The 26,724-nt window shown below is 42.5% G+C and overlaps 1 protein-coding gene across 3 annotated transcripts in view; it reads left to right on the top strand.

Moving 5' to 3' along the window:
• The window catches only part of UBASH3B (ubiquitin associated and SH3 domain containing B), an 83,969-nt gene that overhangs the window by 32,547 nt on the left and 24,698 nt on the right, over nt 1-26,724 (top strand). The gene's annotated exons all lie outside the window — the stretch shown is intronic.

The raw sequence follows: 26,724 nt of genomic DNA, 5'->3' as shown, positions 1-26,724 counted from the left end.
GGGGGATACAGTTTTTTTGCCATGTGGCCCCATGAATCCTAGCTACGCCCCTGACAGAGAGATTTAGCTGACTGATTTTTTAAGCCAAAAACAAATCTCAGTCTTTCCTTGATGACCTGTTATTATCGGCTGTTACAATGTCGGCTGATCGTTGTTTGTCTTTCAATATGTTGAAAGACAAACGACTAAGCAACGATATGCTGCCGTTGCTCCGTGGAAGAGGTGCGGCGGCAGCAGACCGCCGCCAGCTTCTATGGCAGTGATGGCTAACCTTGACACTCTAGCTGTTGCAAAACTACAATTCCCATCAGGGGCTGGCTGGCAAATTTTAGCCTGGGCAAGCACAAAGCAGTGGCCCACAAATAGCGGACAATCATCGGGAAGGGGGGGGGGTACATGTATTTAAAGGGGAACTCCGGACAAACCTAATGATCCCAAGCCATCAGGGGATGGGGGAGGAATATAATAAAGAATCTATACTTACCTGTCCATGTGCTTCCACAGCGCAGCATCACTGCTCGCAGATCAGCCTCCTGCAGCTCCTGTTCCTGCAACGTTCCATACTGGGGCAAGACACTGCTGCAGTCACTGACTGGCTGAGTGGGTACTTCTGCCGCAATGCAGGAATAGGAGGAACAGGATACTCGCAGCTGTGAATGGGCTGGTGACGCTGTGTATAGATTTTTTTTTTATTGTGTTCCCCTCACTCCCTGCTGGCCCAGGATTTTTAGATACAGCCAGAATTCTCCTTTAACTTGATCTGGGTTTGATGTTGCGGATTGATTGATTGACATACAGGGTGACTGTGACGCTGTTATGAAAAGGACATTTTTAAGGCTATGTTCAACCAACAATTTTTTTTATAAAAAAGAATGGTCGTTGTTTACAATGACGGCCATCAATAATGTTAATGACCATGACTGCCGGCCATCATTATCAAACAACAGTCATAATTTTGCATAAAAAAAGTTGTTGTATGAACACAAAGACAAATTTAAAAGTGCAAAAAAAAAAAAAAAAACACTCACTATGCTTATGTTGTGAAGGATCAAGCTAGGCTGTGTGTACTACAAAGTATACTACTCCTGGTCTACTGGCCAGTTTGCCATACAGTATACTTGGCAATGTGCTCAAAAGCACTTAATTCACTTGTATATAGCATACAGAGACATATAGGTGATAAAGCTCAAGACCCCTATATGTCCTGACACTATCCTATCTAGCTGATCTCACATCTTATATCTCTGGTATTAAACGCTTCCCATGTCATCTGAGATCCTATTTGTTATTCATAGTCCAGGATCAAGGACTAATGGTGCGTTTACACAGACAGATTTATCTGACAGATCTTTGAAGCCAAAACCAGGAACAGACGAATTTTCCGTATGATGTATCGTTCCGTCTAAACGCTGATCGTTATAAAAAAACATATCGTTCATTCAAAATCGTTAATCGTGCGATCGGGCGATTTATCGCTCCGTGTAAAAGTACCATAAGGGTCCATTTACACAGATTATCTGACAGATTATCTGCCAAAGATTTGAAGCCAAAGCCAGGAATGGATTTGAAAAGAGGATAAATCTCAGGCTTTCCTTTATGACCTGATCTCTGTTTATAGTCTGTTCCTGGCTTTGGCTTCAGATCTTTAGCAGATAATCTGTCAGATAATCTTTTTGTGTAAATGGACCCTAATGCTAATAATCGTACGTGTAAACGCGGCGAACGATCGAAAAATCGTTTATTTTGATCTTTTAACATGTTCATAAATCGTCGTTCTTCGTTCGCCGATCGTTCTGTGTAAACAGTCGTTCACTGATTTTACCTATGTGTGAGATAGGCTTAACCGATCGCAAAACGACCGCAAAACTAATTTTCTGTACGATATATCGTTCCATCTAGACGCTGATCGTTTAAAAAAAAAAAAAATTACTTCGAAATCGTTAATCGTACGGTCGGGCCAATAATCGCCTCGTGTAAACTTAGCATTAGGGCCCTATTATACCAACAGATTTCTGACCAATTTATCTAACAGATTTTTGAAGCCAAAGCCAGGAACAAACTATAAACAGAGAACAGGCCATAGAGGAAAGGCTGCGATTTCTCCTCTCTTCACATCCATTCCTGGCTTTGGCTTCAAAAATCTGTCAGATAAATTGGTCAGAAATCTGTTGGTGTAATAGGGCCCTTAGGCATCAGAAGAATTGTTGAATGTCTTTATTTCACATTCACAATGCATTTCAAACACAGTGGAAACCCCAGCACTACTTCACCAAGAGCCGTGCCATATTGTGAATAATTCCAGCAACATTGCATGGCTATTGGTGAAGAAATGGCAGTGTGCCTTCGTCTATGTTCAGACTGAAATGTGGAAACACATTCTAAGGGTACAAAGTCACTGGGCGGATCCGCAGCGAGTTTCTCGCTGTAAATTTGCAGTGAGACTTTCTGCGTATCCCTGCCCCGTACACATATGGGCAGACAAACTCGCAGCAGGATGCACATCCTGCTGCGAGTATGTCCGCAGCCTACCCCATTAACACCCCGGCCACCGGAGCCTATACTTCACCTAGTCCCCGCTCAGGCTTGCTTCGGGGCTCCCCGGCAGGTCCCGCTCAGTCAATTAGTGCACTGCCCCGCTGCGAGTTTGTCTGCCCATATGTGTACAGAGCAGGCATCCCTAGCGAGTAGCTCGCGGCGGATCCGCCCAGTGAGTTTGTATCCTAATGCAACATTCACAGTTTGTTTTTTGTTTTCTTTTTTGCGCAGCATACCACACTATTCAGTCCTGGTAAATTACTGTATATTAACCGAAGTGGCCCCAACAATCTGTAGTTGCCTATGTTGAAGTGAATGTGGGATCTGTCATGTGGGATGCTGATGGATAGCTGTGATGTAGGTGTGGTGTGTGTGTGTTAGGGACCCACAGTACAGACCCCTGTACCTTCTCTGGCTGCTCCTGTATCCCTATCTGTGGCTTATAGTGCAGCAAATCACTGTACTGCGGGCGGGTGGGAAGTTCATGGCCACCAGGATAAGTGCTGGTAAAGTGACATAGCGGCCTTAATTACATCCAGACGCTGCAGCCCTTAGGGGCATTAGGGGGACCGGCCCGGGGGGCATATGCCACCCTGCCCCCCGGCCCAGCCCGCCCCTGATTCCCATCATGCCTGAACAACCAAAGATATGGCTTTGGCTGCCCAGGCATGATGGGAGTTGTAGTTTTGCAACAGCTGGAGTGTCAAGGTTAGCCATCTCTGCTCTATGGGCTGCCTGGATGATCTAGTGATCATCACCACACCTCCCTGCAGCCCCCCGACTCTTACCCGCGCGGGGACCGAGGAGCAAGCGAGCGCTGACAGCTTTAGATCATTATATACTTTACCTCCGCAATCTGAAAAGGACTGATAGATGTGTCTACTGCTGTTGCCCCTTGCCCATCATATGAATTACCTCTCACCATTAGGGGGAGTCACATCTATGTATATAGCTGCATTTGGGAATCTCAAACCTTGGAGCATCATTACCCAGTGAGAAATAAGGAAAGCAGGGTGGGCACCACCAAGCATAAATAACAACTGATAAGAGGATACTGGGTGCAGCTGACAACCCTAGATATACAACGATATATATGGAAAGAAGGACAGAGGAAAACTAGGGTAACTAAGTCAAGCGCACACCAAAAATGAGATGCAAAAAGAAATAAACTTTATTAAACACCAGCTGAACAAACAATGTTAAAAACATCTAAAATCCCCAAAAAGAGGAGAAAAACTGCAGAACCTGGGAATAAAGGTTAAACTGCACTGCTACAATGAGATAGGCCATAAAGGCCCCCAAACATGGGACTCAGAGAAAGGGTAACACAATAAGAAGCTATGATAAGTAAATCCTGTTAGTCATGTACATCATACCCATAAACAATGTCACGTCCCCATGTAGCAGAAGGAATACCCATACTTCTGCTACATGGGGACGTGACATTGTTTATGGGTATGATGTACATGACTAACAGGATTTACTTATTATAGCTTCTTATTGTGTTATGGTGTTACCCTTTCTCTGAGTCCCATGTTTGGGGGCCTTTATGGCCTATCTCATTGTAGCAGTGCAGTTTAACCTTTATTCCCAGGTTCTGCAGTTTTTCTCCTCTTTTTGGGGATTTTAGATGTTTTTAACATTGTTTGTTCAGCTGGTGTTTAATAAAGTTTATTTCTTTTTGATTCTCATTTTTGATGTGCGCTTGACTTAGTTACCCTAGTTTTCCTCTGTCCTTCTTTCCATATATATCGTTGTATATCTAGGGTTGTCAGCTGCACCCAGTATCCTCTTATCAGTTGTTATTTATGCTTGGTGGTGCCATTTTTCCTCTGTCCTTCTTTCCATATACAGTGGTGCCTTGGATTACGAGCATAATTCGTTCCGGGACCGTGCTTGTAATCCAAATCTGCTCTTAAACCAAAGCAAATTTTCCCATAAGAAATCATAGAAGTGCAGACAATTGGTTCCACACCCCAAAAATAATAATTTACTTTTCTGAATTACATGTAAAACAGATGAAACAAAGATTAAGAAACAGCAGAATATGTGATATCATAAACTACTGTACAGTAATGAAGAGGATGGGAAACACAAGAGCTGAGAGAGACTGCAGGGAGCATGAAGGAATGAGCAGGGCAGATGTGGGCACATACATGCAGCGCTCTCTGTCTGGGGAGAGAGGGGTTACAGCTATGGAGAGATAACCCCCACAGTCCTGTCCCCTGATGTAAGCCCCAGCCTGAAGTGGATCTGCTATGTTTTGGAAGGTGAGGGAGACTTCCTGGGTCAGAGTACAGTGCTGTAGACCCCGCTATGCAGACCGTGCCCCTCCTCCACTCGCGCTCCCACCCAGAACATGGAGCTCTTAAACCAAAGCAATGCTCTTAAACCAAGTCACAATTTTGAAAAACTGTGAGCTCTTAAACCAAAACGCTCTTAAACCAAGTTACTCTTAAACCAAGGTACCACTGTATATCATTACCCAGTGACTCACCAGCAGTGATCTCTATGAACTCACATCTAGGGTCACATCATGACGTTAAATCTTCGGGGTAGATCTACTACTCGTTCCACAAATGTTTCTTAATCAATTTTATGAATTTCATCATTGACATTGTTTTACATTTCACAAAGCGGCAACAACAAAAAAACATTAGAAACAGCACAGATCCGATCTATGACTTCAACTGTATTGTTGTGAAACTCTGGGAATTCACCTCGTCCATTGTAAACCACAAGATATCCCACAGAGACTATTTGTAGATACTTGCGAAAGACCAGAATTGAGTGTCCAGATATTGTAGTCTATGTACAAGAAAATAACTACTATAATACTGCCCCTATATACAAGAATACAATTAATATAATACTGCCCCTATATACAAGAATATAACTACTATAATACTGCCCCTATATACAAGGATATAACTACTATAATACTGCCCCTATATACAAGAATATAACTACTATAATACTGCCCCCTATATACAAGAATATAACTACTATAATACTGCTCCTATATACAAGAATATAACTACTATAATACTGCTGCTATATACAAGAATATAACTACTATAATACTGCTCCTATATACAAGAATATAACTACTATAATACTACTCCTATATACAAGAATATAACTACTATAATACTGCTCCTATATACAAGAATATAACTACTATAATACTGCTCCTATATACAAGAATATAACTACTATAATACTGCTCCTATATACAAGAATATAACTACTATAATACTGCCCCCTATATACAAGAATATAACTACTATAATACTGCTCCTATATACAAGAATATAACTACTATAATACTGCTCTTATATACAAGAATATAACTACTATAATGGCTGGTAGAAGGTAGAGTGTGGTCGGCACTGCCAGTACTCTAGCTCCTGGGGACTGGTATAAGGACTGACGATAGACTTGTACTAGTGGTGCTCCCAGGGCAGGGGAAGCATGTATGGAACAACAAACAAAGAGCAAAAGACTGGGGCACACACCAGGCTTCCAAGTTCAATCTTAGTGCTTTATTGCAGTAAACTAAATCCATCAGGTGAGGAAGGACAAGGTGGACTAGCGGGCGCGTACACCCCAGGACGACGTTTCACGCCCTTACGGTGCTTCTTCCTGGTGAGTGCCCCAGTCTTTTGCTCTTTGTTTGTTGTTTCATAACTACTATAATACTGCTCCCTGTATACAAGAATATAACTACTATAATACTGCTCCTATGTACAAGAATATAACTACTATAATACTGCTTCTATGTACAAGAATATAACTACTATAATACTGCCCCTATATACAAGAATATAAGTACTATAATACTGCTCCTTTATACAGGACTATAACTACTAGAATACTGCCCCATATACAAGAATATAACTACTAGAATACTGCTCCTATATACAAGACTATAACTACTAGAATACTGCTCCTATATACAAGAATATAACTACTAGAATACTGCTCCTATATACAAGAATGTAACTACTATAATCAATCCAATAAAAATGAGAGCGAGCACCAAAGTTCATTTATGGCTTCAGAGACTATACTGGTTAGGACTGTAGATAGAGGAAGTGTAGGCAAAAAATACAGCTAGGTGGTGCATAAAGCTAACAGCAAGGTATAGCAATTCCAGTCCAGTATGAAAAAGAGCTAGCACTCACCATTTGCTGAAAACATAGTCCATTTTATTCAGGGTTCATTTCAGCATGTGTACAAGGGAAGGGAGGTGAAGGCAGGTACCTTGACGCACCTGCCTTCACCTCACTTCCCCCGTACACATGCTGAAGTAAACCCTGAATAAAATGGACTATGTTTTCAGCAAATGGTGAGTGCTAGCTCTTTTTCTTACTGGACTGGAATAACTACTATAATACTGCTCCTATATACAAGAATATAACTACTATAATACAAGAATATAATACTGCCCCTATATATACAGGAATATAACTACTATAATACTGCCCCCTATATACAAAAATATAACTACTATAATACTGCCCCTATGTACAAGAATATAACTACTATAATACTGCTCCTATATACAAGAATATAACTACTTTAATACTACTCCTATATACAAGAATATAACTACTAAAATACTGCTCCTGTATACAAGAATATAACTACTATAATACTGCCCCCTATATACAAGAATATAACTACTATAATACTGCTCCTATATACAAGAATATAACTACTTTAATACTGCTCCTATATACAAGAATATAACTACTAAAATACTGCTCCTGTATACAAGAATATAACTACTATAATACTGCCCCCTATATACAAGAATATAACTACTATAATACTGCTCTTGTATACAAGAATATACCTGATAAAACTACTTCTGTACGCAGGACTATGTGGCTGAGCAGGCAGTGGAGTGGGTCAGGTAGTCTCTTCTGTGTATTATGTAATACAGGACGTAATCTTACACTTTAGCAGAGTTCACAAACTTCTCAATGATGGACAGGAACCTCAATGACATTAAGCGGTGCAGGAAATGGCGGTTACATTACACCTGAGTCTTGTTTTAGTCTCATGAATTATGTATGGGGGAGCCCATTAAGGAATGTCCTCTTCCTGTCTGCGTTTTGGATCTATCTGTATTGATGTGATATCGCTGACAGCCGCCTCCGATACATTCACTTCTTACAGCAGAGACTGTGATCTCCTCCATACTATGCTGCAGTGATCGCCAACCTAAAGGTCTCCAGATTCTTACAGCCTGGAGCCTTATCTCTGACCAAAGGCTTGATCGCTGTTTCTAGAGACACTCAAAGCCCCCATACATACATACATACATACGTACATGCATACATACAGTGGTTGGCTTTCCAATGGTAATGGGGCCTCCTGACTCAAAAGATGATGTTGGGGATAAAAGGATTGGACACTTTAACCCTCATCTCTCCGTCAGAGCTGAGGACTGATACTAATGGTGCATTTAGACAGACAGATTTATCTGACAGATTCTTGAAGCCAAAGCCAGGAACAGACTATAAACAGGGAACAGGTCATTAAGGAAAGACTGATATTTTTCCTCTTTTTAAATCCATTCCTGGCTTTGGCTTCAAAGATCTGTCAGATACATCTGTCTGTGTAAACGAACCATTAGGGCACCTCATTCTCTGAACAACCTGTCCTGTACTGCATTAGGCCCGGTTCACACTATGTGAAACACCGGCCATTCTGTGACCCAGCTGGGTCACAGAACGGCTGGTGTCCGTGAAGATCATCCCGGCCGGTACTGCAGTACTGACCGGATGATCTTCATTTGTGCTGAATTGGGATGTGTGTGCCGCACTCTGTGACCTGTCAGGCTTGTGAAGCCGCTATTCAATGAATAGCAGCCACCCAAAACTGACATGTTGTTTTTTTGTGCGGACGCTAGTGATCCCAGCCAAAGTGTATACTACAGGGGAGATTTATCAAACACGGTGTAAAGTAGAATTGGCCCAGTCGCCCCTAGCAACCAATCAGATTCCACCTTTCATTCCTCACATGCTCTTTGGAAAAAGAAAGGTGGAATCTGACTGGTTGCTAGGGGCAACTGGGCCAATTCTACTTTACACAGTGTTTGATAAATCTCCCTCTGTGTATACACTCCGGCCGTGATTCCATAGATGACAGCACAATATAAATGTCCTATTAATCACGGCCGTTGTTTCAAATCGGCAACAACGGCCATGATTAATAGGAAACTTACGTTGTGTGAATATAGCCTCACACTGACAACCAACTGATGTGAATGGGAACCATGTAATGCTCTATTTCCCCTGTGGTGGCGCTATACATACTGCCAAGATTCCCCACAGATTACAACTGATCAGTTGAGATCCCAGGATGGGAACCATTGCATCAGCTCTTTGTCAATCGAAAAGTAGGACTTGTCCAAAGTAGAGAACCCATTTAAAGGGGTTATCCAGCACTACAAAAACATGGCCACTTATCCCCCTTTCTTGTCTCCAGATTGGGTGGGGTTTCAAACTCAGTTCCATTGAAGTAAATGGAGCTTAATTGCAAACCACACCTGAACTGGAGACAAGAGAGGGGGGAAAGTGGCCATGTTTTTGTAGCGCTGGATAACCCCTTTAAGCCAGGTTTAGAGGCTGGATTACTTGGAGTAGTCTCTCTTTCCTATGGTAGAAAACAATCAATTAGTCAAAAATTAAAATTTTGTAGGCTGTGGTTAGATGGTGCCGGTTTGTCCAGGTGAAGCTGTGAGGCTGCCGGTGCCTCGTCATAACCATCCTAGTGATGTAGGTGCTGTTGGGAAATCCTTGTGGTTACATTGAGGCAGATCCTCTGAGGGAGGGATCATGGTGACTCACGTTCACTGCACGTTGCCTCCAGACCCTACAGGCTCATCGCTGCTCGTGAGTCAGGGGAGACACCGCAGCTCTGTGCCAAATGCGAGAGCAAGACTCATGACTGTAGGGTTTCCTATATGTGTCATTGTATAATGAATCTGGGTGACAACTACTAATGGCTGCCATTACAAAGCCTTACAAGTTGTAGTTGCGCTTCGTCTCAGACTGTAATTTCGATCCATGCATTAATTTTTAGACCCCCTGACATGGTTTGCAGTCTGCTACTAGGTTCAGATTCCTTTGGTGTGGGGGCATCCTGCCTGTAAGTCATGTACCATGGGAGACCTGTTTGTTCAGGAGCCTATGGTTTACTTTGGTTACTCTTCCTTTTTTTTTTTTTCTTTTTTTCTGTACACGTGTTTCCTCCCTGCAGACTGTGCCTTGCATCTGCTCTCCTCACTATCTATAGCCTGTATGAGCTACCCTAAATTTATACTGTCCTCCATATCTGCAACTTGTGTAAGCTGCCACTGTGTATGCTCTCCCCCTGTATACAGCCTGTGTGAGCTGTTCTCCATGTATATTCTCCATCCATCTACATCCTGAGTTAGCTGCTTTCAGTAAATGACCCCTACCTTGGGAGCTGGCCACAATGTATGCACTCCTTCCAATCTACTGCCTGTGTGGTCTGCCTTCCATGTATGCCCTACCCCTATTTACATCCTTTGTGAGCTTCTCCATGTATACTGTCCTCCCTATCTCCAGCCCGTGTGAGCTGCCTACCATATATGCATTCCCCCTTTCTCTAACCTGTGTGAGTTGCCTTCCATGCATGCTCTCCCCCCCCCCCCCCCCCCCCCTATCTTCAACCTGGGTGAGCTGCCATCCATGTACAGTATGTTCTCCCCCTATCTCCAGCTTGTCTGAGCTGCCTTTCATGTGTGCTCTCCTTCCATCTACAGCCTGTGTGAGCTGAATTATATGTATGCTCTCCACCCTTTCTACAGCCTGTTTGATCTGACCACTGTGTATGCTATTCTCCCTATCTGCAGGCTGTGTGAGCTGCCCTTCATGTATGATTTCCTACCTATCTATAGCCTCTGTGAGCTGCCTTTCGTATGTGCTCTCCTTCCATCTACAGCCTGTGTGAGCTGCCTTATATGTATGCTCTCCTCCCTATCTACAGCCTGTGTGATCTGCCAGCTGTGTATGCTCTTCTCCCTATCTGCAGGCTGTGTGTGCTGCCCTCTGTGTATGCTCTTCTCCCTATCTACAGCCTGTGTGATCTGCCCGCTGCCCGTGTATGCTCTCTCAAGTATCTTTAACACTGTGAGGGATCAGAAGCACACACAGCTTTCCAATAAAGTTTCCTTCTATCTATCTGAGAACCATGTCACATGACTTGCCCAGACTTCACAGCAGGAAAATGATAGGAAATTTTTAATGTAGATTATTTGGAAAGTTTTTCCATTTTTGCATTCAGGGAAACAAATGTTATTTTCTAAGAACCCCGTCCTGGGGTAATTCCACAGCTTTCACAGACTTTCTATACTACATCCTGTACTGGAGAACTTCCAGGAAAACCTCAAGGAATTTGCATTTCCCCAGGAAGCCCTTCAGCAGTCACGTCCTGTCTGCGGCTCTTAAGAAAGATTCCTATAATCGCATTACATTAGGGGATTGCTACTTGTGCAACTGCCTATTTTAAGGGGTTTTCCATAATTGCAGCCTTCAGCCTTGTCGGCCATGTAAACCAAGGAGTCCTAGCTGAGCATTGTTTCTCTACTACAACCCTCTGTGCTAAAGTCTTTGCTAAATTACACTATTTTACAAATGTGGAGTGGACAGAATAATACACACATAATGATGATGGTGGTAGTAGTGCTGGAGGAAAACATGAACATAGAGTATTGCCTATGGCTGTATCCATGTTTTCCAGGACTGCCTAGGGCGGCATCCAACTTCTCCCGCCACTGGGAGTCAAATGCCGAGTATCCGGGTTCAGAACCTTCAAGGTTTGCCCAACACTAGTAATGGAACAATGTAGAGGAACCGACCAGTGGATCCCTTTTTAGTCCTTTCCAGTAGATCGCCAGTGATCTGGATAGACGTGACAGTCTATCAGTGGTCATGGTAGTGGTGGTTGTAGAAGTCATGGTGACAATACTGTTCGTCATGGTGGAGATTATGGTAATAGCAATGCCCCTATTGGTGGTGATTGTATTAGTAATTGTGGTAGTAGTGGTGTTCTTGGTGGTGGTGGTACACATGGTAACAGCAGTGGTGATAATAATAGGAATACCCCTGGTGGTTGTAACAGTAGCTGTCATGGTGACGGTAATAATAGTGGTCATGGTGACGGTAATAATAGTGGTCATGGTGACAGTAATAATAGTGGTCATGGTGACAGTAATAATAGTGGTCATGGTGACAGTAATAATAGTGGTCATGGTGATGGTAACAGTAGTGGTCATGGTGGTGGTTATAGTACTTGTGGTGGTGTTGGTAATAATAGTGGTGATGGTAACAGTAGTGGTGATGGTAGCAATAGTGGTCATGATGGTGGTAATAGTAGTGGTCATGTGAGTGGTGATAATGGTTTTAGTAGTCATGGTGGTGGTAGTAATGGTAATAGTGGTCATGTTGGTGGTGATAATGGTTTTAGTAGTCATGGTGGTGGTAGTGATGGTAAGAGTTGTGTCCTCGGTGTTAGTGAGGACAGTAATAGTAGAGTTCATAGTGGTGGTGATGATGGCATTGATGGTCATAATGATGGTAGTAGTGGTTATAATAGTTGTGGTGGTATTGGTGATGGCGGAAATGTATTGATGCACCGCCAGGTGAGCTAAAGACCCTTATCAAGTATTCATCTGTGATATGGATAGGGTGCCAGTATTTGAGATGGTGGTGGTGCGCATGGTGCACATAGTGGGTCATTGCACATGCAGTTTCGCATCTTATTCCGTCCTCCTCTTCCTCCGTCCTCTCTGCCTCTTTATCTACATATTATTACATCTTTTACAGATGATTTATTGGCAGTTTGATGTCTGGAAGCACAAAGCTTCCTGCCGCCTCTACGCCCTAATGAAATCAGATATCCTAGTAAGAGGAAGCGTCTCTCCTCCACCGATGTAGCAGAGCTCGCAGATACTGAATAGCTGTGCGGATGATGGATGAGGCCGGGAATCACTGGGGTGGACGATGGGGGAGGCAAATGTTCAAAATCTTGATGCATATCATAGAAAATGGCGCCATATTGACATTGCACCTGATTTTAGAATATTTGAGAGAGTTGTGTTTGTTGGGTGATACATGTGTGTGAACTGTAACAGTTTAGATACAAGGTTTCGCTTTTACTTTCTTGTTTTGTCCCATCCCCCACTCAGTGCGTCTAGCAGGTAGTCACCTGTGCTAATAACCAGCCCCCAGGGTGGGTGACCTTCCATCTTGGATGCGGCATCACCCCGGTAACAGGACGGGTTCTGCGCACATCTCACGCTTTCTCTGGATGTTGTTGCCACTTGTAGATTATAAAACATTTAACATTGAAACTCCAGGGTTCTATCGTCTTCTGGTTTCCATGGAAACATCATTGTCCGCACTGGACTCCTCCGTTTAACCCCTCGTATGCCTAATCAAACCTGGATTGTAGCGATTAATGGGTCTTAAAGGGCCCGTGCAGTCCCATGTAAATAAAGTTCAATGGCGAGAAGTTCTTCAACTTTCTGACAGAATTTTGGGGTTGAATAGTTTTCAAGATCTCTGCTTGCTGTCAGATCTCAGTAAAATTAAGTGAAAGCGTCAGAGACACGAGATCACGGATGATGGCGAGGTCCCGCAATGAGTCATCACGTATCTTTCGTTATTATTAATGTAAACCTCAGACGACCGAGAGATGCGGGGGTGGGGGAGGAGGCAACAGAATCTCCTGGTCACATGATATTGATATACCTGCTTTCTGCACGTCTCCTGAAATACTCTGTGCTGCTAGGTGCAGGGACTTTGGTTTTGAATTGGTTGTGGTTGTCTCTTTTTTTTTTTTTTTTAGAAGTATTAATAGACACGTGAATTAGTATGGGCCCATCTCATCGTCCATTTCTATAGCGCGTGAATCATCTGGAGATGGCGTGATGAATTATCGGGGAGATATAACAAGGACGTGAACACTTTGCAGCAGCCGTGGGGCCATTCATAGCGCTGAGCGAGGTCTCTAAAGTGTTTCCACTGTGTGGGAGGCAAAGTAGTTTTAGAGGTTTTCAGAGGTGTCGCAGCCGCTGTTACTCGCTTTTCATACATTTTCCATCGTATAATTCATATTGATGGCGGCTGATGGTGCTGTGCACATGGCTGGTGCCGAGCTGGATAATGGAAGGCGGTGCCATACACAATGCTTTATATGTGAAGTCTGATCCCCCAAAAAATAGAAGTCCACAATGTGTGCTCCAGTTCTGGGCTATGGCTTCAGTGGTTGTATATAGGAGGCAGTATTATAGTAGTTATATTCTTGTATATAGGAGGCAGTGTTATAGTAGTTATATTCTTGTATATAGGAGGCAGTATTATAGTAGTTATATTCTTGTACATAGAAGCAGTATTATAGTAGTTATATTCTTGTACGTAGGAGCAGTATTATAGTAGTTATATTCTTGTATATAGGAGGCAGTATTATAGTAGTTATATTCTTGTACGTAGGAGCAGTATTATAGTAGTTATATTCTTGTATATAGGAGCAGTATTATAGTAGTTATATTCTTGTACGTAGGAGCAGTATTATAGTAGTTATATTCTTGTATATAGGGGTCAGTATTATAGTAGTTATAGTCTTGTATATAGGAGCAGTATTATACTAGTTATGAACAGTCAATAGAAGGCAGCGCCCGCACTAGAGGTGCACTTGGCTCACGTGTATATACTGAGGCAGTGTAGCGACATAGATGAACCTACTGAGATGGTGTTCGGGGTGCAACGGGGAAGAGGAGGACAGGAATGGCATATGCAGGAGAGACAAAGTCCAATGCACTCACCGATCAACGGAAATCTTCAGTAGTTTATTCACATCAAATCATACCGGAGAGGGGGAAAGGTGGAACAGGTGCAGGAACGTCTCTGCAATCACAACAGTTTCATGCCGCAGCGCTTTGTCAAGTCACGCTGCGGCGTGAAACTGTTATTTAGCTTAATATAATCGGTGGGGATAAGTTGAGAACAGTAATTACATGTGCCACAACGTATGTTACCCTTTATAGCCCTCTGGCTCAACCAATCGTTACGCACTCTCTTTTGGGATATATTCACATTCAGAACATCACCGATGGTACGATTTTTGCGATAGGTAATAAGGGGGCCTTGTGTCGCTATTTCTTTTAAGTCCTCGTCCTGTTGGAGTATGTGCCAGTGTTTATGAATGCTATTAGCAATGATTTTATGTAATGGAGAACTTTGAAACGCGAACGTGAATCTACTGATTGACTTGTCAGGACTGAATTTAGGTTTTAACAGATCAGGTCTGCACAGTGTATTGGCTCTCTCTCTGGCTGCCGATATGATATCGGGGGGATACTCCCTGGCTAACAATCTTTGTTCGAGGGCATCGGCTTGTTTAGAGAAGGATTCTGTGGTACTATTAATTCTTTTAAGGCGTACCATTTGGCTGAAAGGAATAGAGTTTTTAACTTGGGGGGGATGTGAACTCCCATAGTGGAGTAAAGCATTACATGCAGTCTTTTTTCTAAAAACGGAGGTCTCAAGTTTTACATCTATGGCTTGTACCTGTACATCCAAGAACTCCAGGGAGGTACCACCTATCGTGTATGTAAAATGCATATTAACTCAATTATTGGTATTTAAATAGTTAACAAATTCAATGAAACTGTCACTATTGCCGTCCCACACAGTCCCCAGAGTCTTTTAGATAGACCAGAGTCTCGGCCAGCAGTGGTCGTAAAGACCAGTCCAGGAATTGTGATAAAAATTCCGTAGTCGACCCAATGGCTGACACAATTGGACGCCCAGGTGGTTTGTCCAGATTTTTATGGACTTTAGGAAGGAAATACCACCTGGGCGCCTTGGGTGTGGGGGGTAGCAATTTTTCGGCCGTACGTTTTTGAATGGCAGCATTACTACTGTATTTATGGAGGAGGGTCCGAAGCTGTTCGTGAATCTTAGGTACCGGATTTTTGGTGAGTAGATTGTATGTTCTACGATCACCTTTTAGCTTTCTCCATATAGTAGGACAGTGACATGACCACGGTAGCTCCCCCTTTGTCTGCCCTTTTCGTGATTAAATTAGGGTGTCTTTTAAGCCATTTAAGGGCCTCCCTGTGATGATACATGAAATAAATCGCTAAAGACTGCTACAATCCGGTGAGTGCTTTGGATTCTTTGTATCTACCTGCTTGTGCCATTATAGTAGTTATATTCTTGTATATAGGGGGCAGTATTATAGTAGTTATATTCTTGTATATAGGAGCAGTATTATAGTAGTTATATTCCTGTATATATGAGCAGTATTATAGTAGTTATATTCTTGTACATAGGAGCAGTATTATAGTAGTTATATTCTTGTACATAGGAGCAGTATTATAGTAGTTATATTCTTGTATATAGGGGGCAGTATTATAGTAGTTATATTCTTTTATATAGGAGCAGTATTATAGTAGTTATATTCTTGTACATAGGAGCAGTATTATAGTAGTTATATTCTTGTACATAGGGGGCAGTATTATAGTAGTTATATTCTTGTATATAGGAGCAGTATTATAGTAGTTATATTCTTGCATATAGGAGCAGTATTATAGTAGTTATATTCTTGTATATAGGAGCTGTATTATAGTAATATTCTTGTATATAGGAGCTGTATTATAGTAGTTATATTCTTGTACATATAAAACAGTATTATAGTAGTTTTATAGTAGTTATATTCTTGTATATAGGAGCAGTATTATAGTAGTTATATTCTTATATATAGGAGCAGTATTATAGTAGTTATATTCTTGTATATAGGACCAGTATTATAGTAGTTACATTCTTGTATATAGGAGCAGTATTATAGTAGTTATATTCTTGTACATATAAAACAGTATTATAGTAGGTATATTCTTGTATATAGAAGCAGTATTATAGTAGTTATATTCTTGTACAAAGGGTTTGGTTAATAGTAGGTATATTCTTGTACATAGAGATATTATCATGGGTAATAATTCAGTTTGGTGTAGTTTAACAAAATTTAACTTTTCATCGGATAATGGAAGAAATGTGTTGAGTGTAAAGTCAGTATATCCATTGAAGAAATGATATCTGAGCTCATCCGTTGATGTGATACAGAATTTTCCACTTATCATGTATCATGGCCACCGGCCATCGCTGGAAACTTTTTCTATTTGTATGTAAATTTAATGTGAGGTACTTTTCATTGGGCAGAACACGGAATATGTGACATGAAAGCTGCAGTGTATTAGTCGCCACCTATAAGTCTGACTCATAGATACTGCAGTTTTGGATGTCGCTCTTTATCAGGTGTTTGTTCTTGAAATGACATTTTCCCTATTGGAAAAATCATGCTGATAATAAATATATATCTCATACGCTGCATAAGCACAATATTCAGACGCTGGATTAATGGATGTTCCTGTAGTAGATTTGCCATCATCCTTTGGTGTGATTGGACAGTATGCTACATTAGGGTTTTTTGTCTGTTAGACCACAGCCTGTGTGAGTGACATATAGACTCGGCTGATAACCCTGATAATGTGCTATTTTTGCTCCATCTAGCAACCGCTAAGCAGCTCACGAGGGAGGGAACTGCTGCTGTCACTAAAAACAGCTCAGTGCAGCATATAGGTGTATATACCGTATACAGACTCCAGAAAGGTGACTTAGGATCAGACAGAGCCCTTTTAAAGTGTCCCTGTCTTTATAACTTTCAAAATCTGAATCAACAGTAGATTATTTTTTATTTTTTTTATCATGCTGTAAAACAAAGCTGTACTTACCAGAAATCCAGGTCCAGTAAAGCATTATTATTGTGCTGGTTTAAAAAAGAACTGAGGAATTCCGGACAGTACAGAGAGTCACAGCTCAATGTGTCCATCAATCACACAATCACAATATGTTGATCTTTATAAGAACATAATTCAAAGAACTAATGTTTCCCAGGGGGCAATGCACCTGGGATTTCACTGCTTTGGGCGCTTTCACTAGCAGCCGGCAGTGTTTTTGTTTGGCTGGTCTCCCTGAGATCAGCGATCTGTTTCTCTTATGGCTCCACTAGGCATTGCTCCCACCTAGCCAGAATCCTGCTCCACACTGATGAGGGGCAACACCCTGAAACAGCTGTATGTGGATGGTTACCTAGCCTTGGTTCTTCCCTTGTCATTACATTGACTTATAGGGCCACTTAATATGGTGGTTTTGGTGGTTTCCTTACAGGAGCCGCCCCTTGGCTAGGACCTTCCTGGAGGGATATCTGACGAGTCCTGTGTTTCGAGACTCTTATATGAGGCTCCACGGGCTCTTCTTTTGCATATTCATGTTTCCCAGGGGGCAATGCACCTAGGACTTCACTGCATTGAGCGCTTTCACTAGCAGCCGGCAGTGTTGTTGTTTGGCTGGTCTCCCTGAGATCAGCGATCTGTTTCTCTTATGATTCAAAGAAAGACACCACAACAAACAAAGGATTAAAAACAATTAAAAAACTACATAGATATATAACAAGCTAAGTGAAGGAATATGCTACTCCCTCACTTCACCAGAAAATCAAGCAATAGTATTGCTCCACATGATCCAACTGTATATAAATAGGTAAATCTGATTATGCAATAAGATTAGCACTAATAAATATAAATACAATAACAATTTATCCTAGGAAAATAGTTCAGTGTCAAAGCAAATAGATAGACCTAATTATAGCAAATCACCCTAAACAACAAGTACAATGATATAAAGCAAAGCAAAACCAAATCCACACAATTATTATGGAAAAAAGTGCTATAGTGTAAAGAAAAGCGATAACGGAGAAAAAAAGAGAAACGCCAAACCGTAATAACTAGATCGTGGGAGTTGATAGCCTGGTGCAGACCCTGGTGAGCGCTTGAATACACTTAGGGGGAGATTTATCAAACATGGTGTAAAGTAGAATAGGCCCAGTTGCCCCTAGCAACCAATCAGATTCCACTTTTCATTTTCCAAAGAATCTGTGAGGAATGAAAGGTGGAATCTGATAGGATATCTCTCTCTCTCCTCTCTCCTCTCTTGATTTCTGCAAAAATATTTTTAATGACCGCTACACTTTAACACACATACATGAGAAAGATCACGTTTACAGTTCAACCTGTAGTAACTTCCCTTCAGCTGTGCTATAAAGACAATGACACCTAGGGGTGGAGGTGCAAAGTACAGTCCTTTAGCCCGGAGCATATACATACAATGTGTACCAACCTTTAGGTGTGCTAGAAACAGTAGTGGCACACCTACTCTAGGACACTGCAATAGAACTTATATTTAGTGGTGATGTCATCTGTGTGTCAGAAAAATAATGATGTCACCACCAGAATTAGGAGATTCATGCTCTGTTCGTACACTGTACTTTGGTCATTTATTCTTTTACCTGCAAAAAAGCTTAAAAATAGCAGCTATAGAGAAAAAAAATGTGCTTTTTTTATACTAAGCACTGTTGGAAAACTGGCTCTCCATTCAGCAAAAGTTGGCCGATGGTTTTTTGGAAAGTTTTTTTTTTTTTTTGTGGGGGGTGGTTTCCGTCCTGTTTGCAAATTGCATGATAGCATTTGTATAAAAAAATAAAATTAAAAAAAAAGTTGAAAACAGACCAAATGGCTGAAAAAAGGAAATTTTCTGTGATTCCTTGCTTGAAAAACAGCAGGTTTTTTTTAGGCTTAACACAAAATTAGAGGCAAAAGTAGAGGCAAAACACAGAGTGTGCACAGAGCCTGATAATGTGACACTAAGAGAAAAATGATGTCATCAGTTGGATCAGGAGACATTATGTCATCATAAGGCACACAAGAAAAGTGGTGATGTCACCACCGGAACTGGAGAATGATAACGTCATCTGTTATATCAGAATAGTGGTGATGTCACCACTGGGAACTAGAGAATGATGAAGTCATCTGTTATATCAGAATAGTGGTGATGTCACCACCGGAACTGGAGAATGATGATGTCATCTGTTATATCAGAGGAGTTGTGATGTCGCCACCGGAACTGGAGAATGATGACGTCATCTGTAATATCAGAAGAGTGGTGATGTCACCACTGGGAACTAGAGAATGATGACGTCATCTGTTATATCAGAAGAGTGATGATGTCACCACTGGGAACTAGAGAATGATGACGTCATGTTATATCAGAATAGTTGTGATGTCACCACCGGAACTGGAGAATGATGATGTCATCTGTTATATCAGAAGAGTTGTGATGTCTCCACCGGAACTGGAGAATGATGACGTCATCTGTTATATCAGAAGAGTGGTGATATCACCACAGGAACTGGAGAATGATGATGTCATCTGCTATATCAGAACAGTGGTGATGTCACCACAGCAATAGCACAGTAGTGATGTCTTCAGGTGGATTACAGAAGTGTTGGTGGAATCATCTGTTATATCTGGAAAGAAATGGCTGGGCCCCATAGCAAACTTTTGATTGGGCTCCCCCCCCCCCCTTCCCGACTGATCCAAAACCTGTCAAGTGTAGTCATAACCTTTCACATATAACTGCAAGTGCTTGCAGTTAAAGGGACATTTGCAGCACCCTGAAGTCCTGCTCAGCCACTGGATGCTGCAAATGATGACGACTTAGAGGGCCCAGTGTGTTGCAAGAGTGGGCCTCCTGATGTGGCAGGCCCTGTAGCAGTCGCTATGTCTGCTAGGGTGATAGTATAGCCCATGATAGTGATGTCATCAGTTGGATCAGAGTTATGTTGGCACCAATAGAGATGAGTCACCTCCTACAGACATCACTTCCATTATGAGGTTAATGATGCAGTGTTTTATAGGATACACACCATCGGGTATAAGGATTGTGTGGGTGATAAACCTCATATCCTCATGTAACTCTGCTGCTGACGGTGTGTTGTATCTTGTCACAACAGCTAACTGAATGGAGGCCAGGCCGTCTGAGCAGCTGTCGTCTCTCGCACACAATGCAATGTGTGTTATTTCTTTGCAACAAAGAAATAAGAAAGGTCTGTGTCTTATAGTGCGACTGGATTATACAACGCAGGCCGTGGTAATATGAAGCACACAAACCGCTCTGTCTACCGGTAGTCACATGTCATGGGGCGGCTATAAAAGAGCCATTCATCATCATGTGACCTGAGCCGCAGATAAAATCACCGCTTCCTCCCCACAGATCCATGTATTGTCAGAGATGGGCGCATGTGATGGCTCTGCTTTACACTCTAGCTGTCACGTAAAGTGAAGCCATTTTGTTTGCTGCCAGTCATAAAGCAATAAAGATTCCAATTCTGTCATTTCCAATGATGACTGACTTGGTAATATCCTGAAATTATGGACGCCTCACGTACACAATACATTTTGTGATCAGTGTCGCACATTGGCATTCAGTCATCTCAAAGTCACGTATTCATTACCACTAGCAGGGCCGGACTGCGACTGAAAATCAGCCCTGGCATGTCCGAGCACACAGGCAGGTAGATAATCCCCTCATGCCCCCTCCCTCTTGCCCTTCCATAGTAGATGATCCCCTCATACCCTCTCCCTCTTGCACTCTCATAGTAAATAATCCCCTCGTGCCCCCTCCCTCTTGCACTCTCATAGTAGATGATGCCCTCATGCCCCCTCCCTCTTGCACTCTCATAGTAGATGATGCCCTCATGCCCCCTCCCTCTTGCACTCTCATAGAAGGTGATCCCCTTATGCCCCCTCCCTCTTGCACTCTCATAGTAGATAATCCCCTCATACCCCTCCCTCTTGCCCTCCCATTGTAGATGATCCCCTCAAGCCCCATCCCTCTTGCACTCCCATAGTAGATAATCCCCTCATACCCCTCCCTCTTGCAGTCCCATAGTAGATGATCCCCTCATGCCTCCTCCCTCTTGCCCTCCCATAGTAGATAATCCCCTCATGCCTCCTCCCTCTTGCCCTCCCATAGTAGATAATCCCCTCATGCCTCCTCCCTCTTGCCCTCCCATAGTAGATAATCCCCTCATGCCTCCTCCCTCTTGCCCTCCCATAGTAGATTATCCCCTCATGCCTCCTCCCTCTTGCCCTCCCATAGTAGATAATCCCCTCATGCCTCCTCCCTCTTGCCCTCCCATAGTAGATAATCCCCTCATGCCTCCTCCCTCTTGCCCTCCCATAGTAGATAATCCCCTCATGCCTCCTCCCTCTTGCAGTCCCATAGTAGAAGAAAAATTAGAAGAATAAATGATAAAAATAAATAAATAGGCAACTTACCTGTCAATGCTCCCCGATGCTACAGCTGCCGCTCTCCAGGTGCACACAGCTCTCCGCCCTTCCGGTACAGGCTGCATCTCTGACACATGCTGCTTGTACTGGAAGTCCGAACCGTCTGTACTCATTTAATTGTGGTGCATGTTAAAGGTGCACGCACAACTGCATGGGGTGGCCGCTGGATTCCCAGTATGGCCCTGGAGTGCTGCACAGTCCCACACTGGCCCTCCATGGGTCGGTCCCTGGTGCGGAAACCTCTTCCAGCTATGGTAGAGTTGTCTGGCCAGGAGGCTGGAAAGACTGGAAAGGCCCACAGAGAGCACCGGCCCATCTGGCAATTGCCCAAAATGCCAGATGGCCAGTCCGGCCCTGACCACAAGAATAAGTGGCACCAAGAATTCTGTGGTTCAAAATGACACTTTCTGTTGCAATATGGAACTATCTTACACAATTCGCTTTGTACCACTCTGTAAAACATTTTATTTCTATTTATTTTTTTTGTTTCCTAATTGCATTTTCCTCTACATGCTCTCTAATTGTTAGCAGTTTATAGCCAAAATCGAATTTTGTGTTAGAAAATAAAATTGTTACAAAATAGAATCGCACTATAATGTACTATGTACAGCACTATAATATGTGGCTTTCTGGGTTTCCCAGATGTAATGCTGCACAAAATGTTATCCGTTTATAACAACGATTGAATTTACTACAAAAATCTACATTTTACATAACTTGACACAAAATACAGTTTGGGAACACAGAATAAACCTTTGTAAGGATCGGTTCACACTGGCGTTATTCCGCTCTTTCCGCCACTGTTCCATTTTTAAACAACATAAACTGAATCTGACGCATCCATCCAAGGCCCCATTCTTTCGTATGTTTTTTTTTTTTTATTCTGCTCCGTTTGCCTGTATCCCGTCAGTGTTCCATTTTTAAGAATGGAGAAAAAAATGCATTTTTGTTAAAAAAAATAAAACAGAACACGAACAGAAAGTGCACTTCCGTTTTTTTTTTAACATTATGGTCAATGAGGACGGATCTTAACAGGAGGTATTTCTGTTCACATCCGTTTACAAGTTATGAGTTTTCATAATTTTTTTTTTTTCCACTGAGCATGCGCAAAAAAAGTGAGAAACCAAAGAAGAAAACTAAACTGATATATAAATGGATGCTGACTGATGCAAACGGATCTACAAAAGTCAGTCTTTTTAAGCCAAAATACAAATGGACCATTAAAAAAAGAACATTTTGCAATCAGTTTGCATCATTCTACTCATCAGTTTAAATATGCAAAACAAGAGCCTCGGTTGCGAGTCTCAAAACATGGGATAGCCAGATATCTCTAACCTGTTGCCACGGGGTGCCTCCATGATGGGTAGCCCCTTATGTCCCACTCGGTTGCGAGTATTGGAACATAAATAGGGAAACAACAGGGTGGCCCTTCTTTGTCAATGTCTAACTCAATTTGCGAGTATTGTGATCATGACAAGGGCTTGCCAGGGCAGGTGCGCTGGGCCACTCCTCTGAGAGTAGTAGTAGGTGGTAGTACTGGGTAGGGACCCGGTTAGCCACTTGCCTGATGGTAGTCACGATATTGGCAAGAGGGATAACAGCTGTAGACCGGGAACCTGACCAAGCGGAGGCTGAGCAATTCCTCGTTGTCCTTAGTCAGGGCACCAATAATTACACCAATGCCAAGGTTCAGAAACAACGGTAGTTGTGTATTTATTATAACAGTGGTAACTCGTAGCAACAGTCTCTCCGAATGCAACCGGGTACAAGGCAGACTTGAATAAAGTAGAGTAATGGGTGATGCTGCAATAGGCTGTGATGGGAGTAGTAGTGATACTGAAGTTGAGATGCTGGGCGGAATGAAACTGAAATGAATACTTGCTGTTGATGATTAGAGAAGATGATGAGAGGAATGACTGAAGAACGGCACCCAGATCTTAAGTATAGATGAGGATCTTGAGACTTGAGAATAAGGACACAGCCAGGAACACTTCTGGTAATGCTGCAGCAGAGCACATGTCTTTCTCTCTTAACAGTGGAGAGAGGACACAAACACAACCTGTCCCCCTGAAGGTGGAAGACAGGACTCAGGAACAACAGAGCAACACACCCTTCTCCCCTAAAGGTGGAGAGAAGACTGAGGTAGGACAGGAAGTCACATGGTATTCCCAGCCAAAGCTCGATGGCCATTGGGGTTACCATGGAAGCAGGGAACAGTCATGTGACAGCAAACCATTGCATCAGCACACCATTAGGCACATAGAACTGAATGTATACAAGAAATAAGTGAAACAACAGACCTGAATACTAAGAGGGGTGACATAAAACGCAGTTTGCAGTGGACCATAACTTTCCAGAACAGAGGCAATAAAATACTGACTGACCCAGATACAGACATACACTTTTGAGAAATAAGAAGAGAAACTCTGGGACACTGCACAGGCATCCATCCACAGACAGCTGTTTTGGGGTATTTGCCCCTCGTCAGTGTGGAGCAGGATTCTGGCTGGTTGGGGCAATGACAAATCAACCAACAAAACACTGTAATCACTGTACTCAAGGAGATCAGTGAACAAATTCCAATGAAGTACTCAATCAAAAGGTCTCCACTGATGCCTCCCAAAAGTTAAATATGCAAAACAACAATCCGTGGAGCCTCGTTGTGAGTCTTAAAATACGGGATAGCCACCCTGTTGTTTCCCTATCTATGTTCCAATACTCGCAACCGAGTGGGACTTAAGGGGCTACCTATCAGGGTGGTGCGGTGCTCTTCCCATCATGGAGGCACCCCGTGGCAACAGGCTAGAGATATCTGGCTATCCCGTGTTTTGAGACTCGCAACCGAGGCTCCACAGACTCTTGTTTTGCATATTTAAATTTTTGGGGGCATCAGTGAAGTCTCTTGATTGAGTACTTCATTGGAATTTTTTCACTGATCTCCTTGAGTTCAGTGATTACTGTGTTTTGATGGTTGATTAATCATCAGTTTATTCTTATCCGTTCGATTAATATGGACGGCTGTGTTAGAAAATAAGAAAAAAACGCTAGTGTGAACCCAGCCTAAAGCCACTATTACATGGCCCGATGGTAAGGAGTAAGTGAGCCCTGTTATGTCAGATCAGCACTCACTTGCTCCTCATTCCTCTTTCGCTGCCAACATTCTTACCAACAGTGAACAGGTCAGAGCAGGGGGCGCCGGAAGCTGCAGGAGAGGAGCTACAGATCGGAGCCCATAGGAGATAGCAGTGGTCTGCTGACGCTGCTCCTATTGCACGATCATTCAAAAATCTTTCAACGTTCTGCACGCCAGCTGATTGTTGCCTTTTAGCAGGAGCTATTACAACAAGAAATTATCGGCTATAACTGCCCATAATTGGCCGAATACAGCCGACGATTGCTTGGTGTAATAAGGCTAGGTTCACATCATGATTTTGCAATCCTTCTCACTGTATCTGTTTTGAAAAACGTACAGAAAACGTGGTCAACCACGTTTTCGCGTATGTTACAAAATGTAAAAAGAAATTTGATACGTTTTGATCCCTTTTTTTAGAATGTAAGTCAATGGAAAATGTATTAAAATGTATCAAAATGTATGGCATACAACAGCATCTATTTTTGCATCTTTTTTTTTTTTCATTGAACAGATTAAACGGATAGCAAAATCGTCATGTGAACCTAAAAGAATTACACTGTGTAATGCACAATTCTATTTTGGCTATTAAAGGAGAAGTCCGGTGAAAATTTTTATTAAAGTATTGTATTGCCCCCCAAAAGCTATACAAATCACCAATATACACTTATTACGGGAAATGCTTATAAAGTGCTTTTTCCCCCCTGCACTTACTACTGCATCAAGGCTTCACTTCCTGGATAACATGGTGATGTCACTTCCTGGATAACATGGTGATGTCACGACCCGACTCCCAGAGCTGTGCGGGCTGTGGCTGCTGGAGAGGATGATGGCAGGGGGACACTGAGGGACGCAGGGCACTGTAGGGACACTGAGCATCCCTCTGCCATCATCCTCTCCAGCAGCCACAGCCTGCACAGCTCTGGGAGTCGGATCGTGACATCACCATGTTATCCAGGAAGTGACATCACCATGTTATCCAGGAAGTGACATCACCATGGTATCCAGGAAGTGACATCACCATGTTATCCAGGAAGTGACATCACCATGTTATCCAGGAAGTGAAGCCTTGATGCAGTAGTAAGTGCAGGGGAAAAAAAACACTTTAGAAGCATTTCCCGTAATAAGTGTATATTGCTTATTTGTATAACTTTTGGGGACAATACAATACTTTAATAAACATTTTCGCCACACTTCTCCTTTGACTGCTTAGATTTTGTAGAGCAAAAAAGGAATTTAGGAAGAACACACACCAATAGCACAAATTCATTTTGTGCTATAAAATCTTAACAAATACACAAAACAGAATTGTACGTAACAAAATCGAGTTGTATGTTGTAGACTTTTATGTTGTTTTCAGTTCAGTTGTTTTTTCTAAATGCATCTTGGGCTGCACAATGTTTGCAGTTCATGACCTTTGACTGGTGTGAACAGGTGCATTCTGTACATCGGTATTATCGGATTCTCCTGTTTCCCATCATGCCTCAGGCCTCCTGCCGGTGCACGCTCCTCTCTCACGCTTTGCTCTCCTGCCTTTAATATTTTCAGTTTCACGTATTAATTTGTCGAGTGGTTCTGCTTGACCTAGTTTCCCGGTGAATTATTTTACTGCCCTGACAGGAGAACGCCCTCAGTCTGGTGAATATTTAACAACTGGATTATTTTAGAGATTGTCGGAAGTCACAGAACAGTGGCAGGTGGCGATGGGGAGAAGGCATGGGGTTTATGGTGGTCACCGATCTCCAGGGCAATAAGCAGACAATGTCTTAAA

This window comes from Dendropsophus ebraccatus, chromosome 12 (genome assembly GCF_027789765.1).
Source record: "Dendropsophus ebraccatus isolate aDenEbr1 chromosome 12, aDenEbr1.pat, whole genome shotgun sequence".
Lineage (NCBI taxonomy): Eukaryota > Metazoa > Chordata > Amphibia > Anura > Hylidae > Dendropsophus > Dendropsophus ebraccatus.
This window is presented reverse-complemented; position numbering and strand designations above follow the sequence as displayed.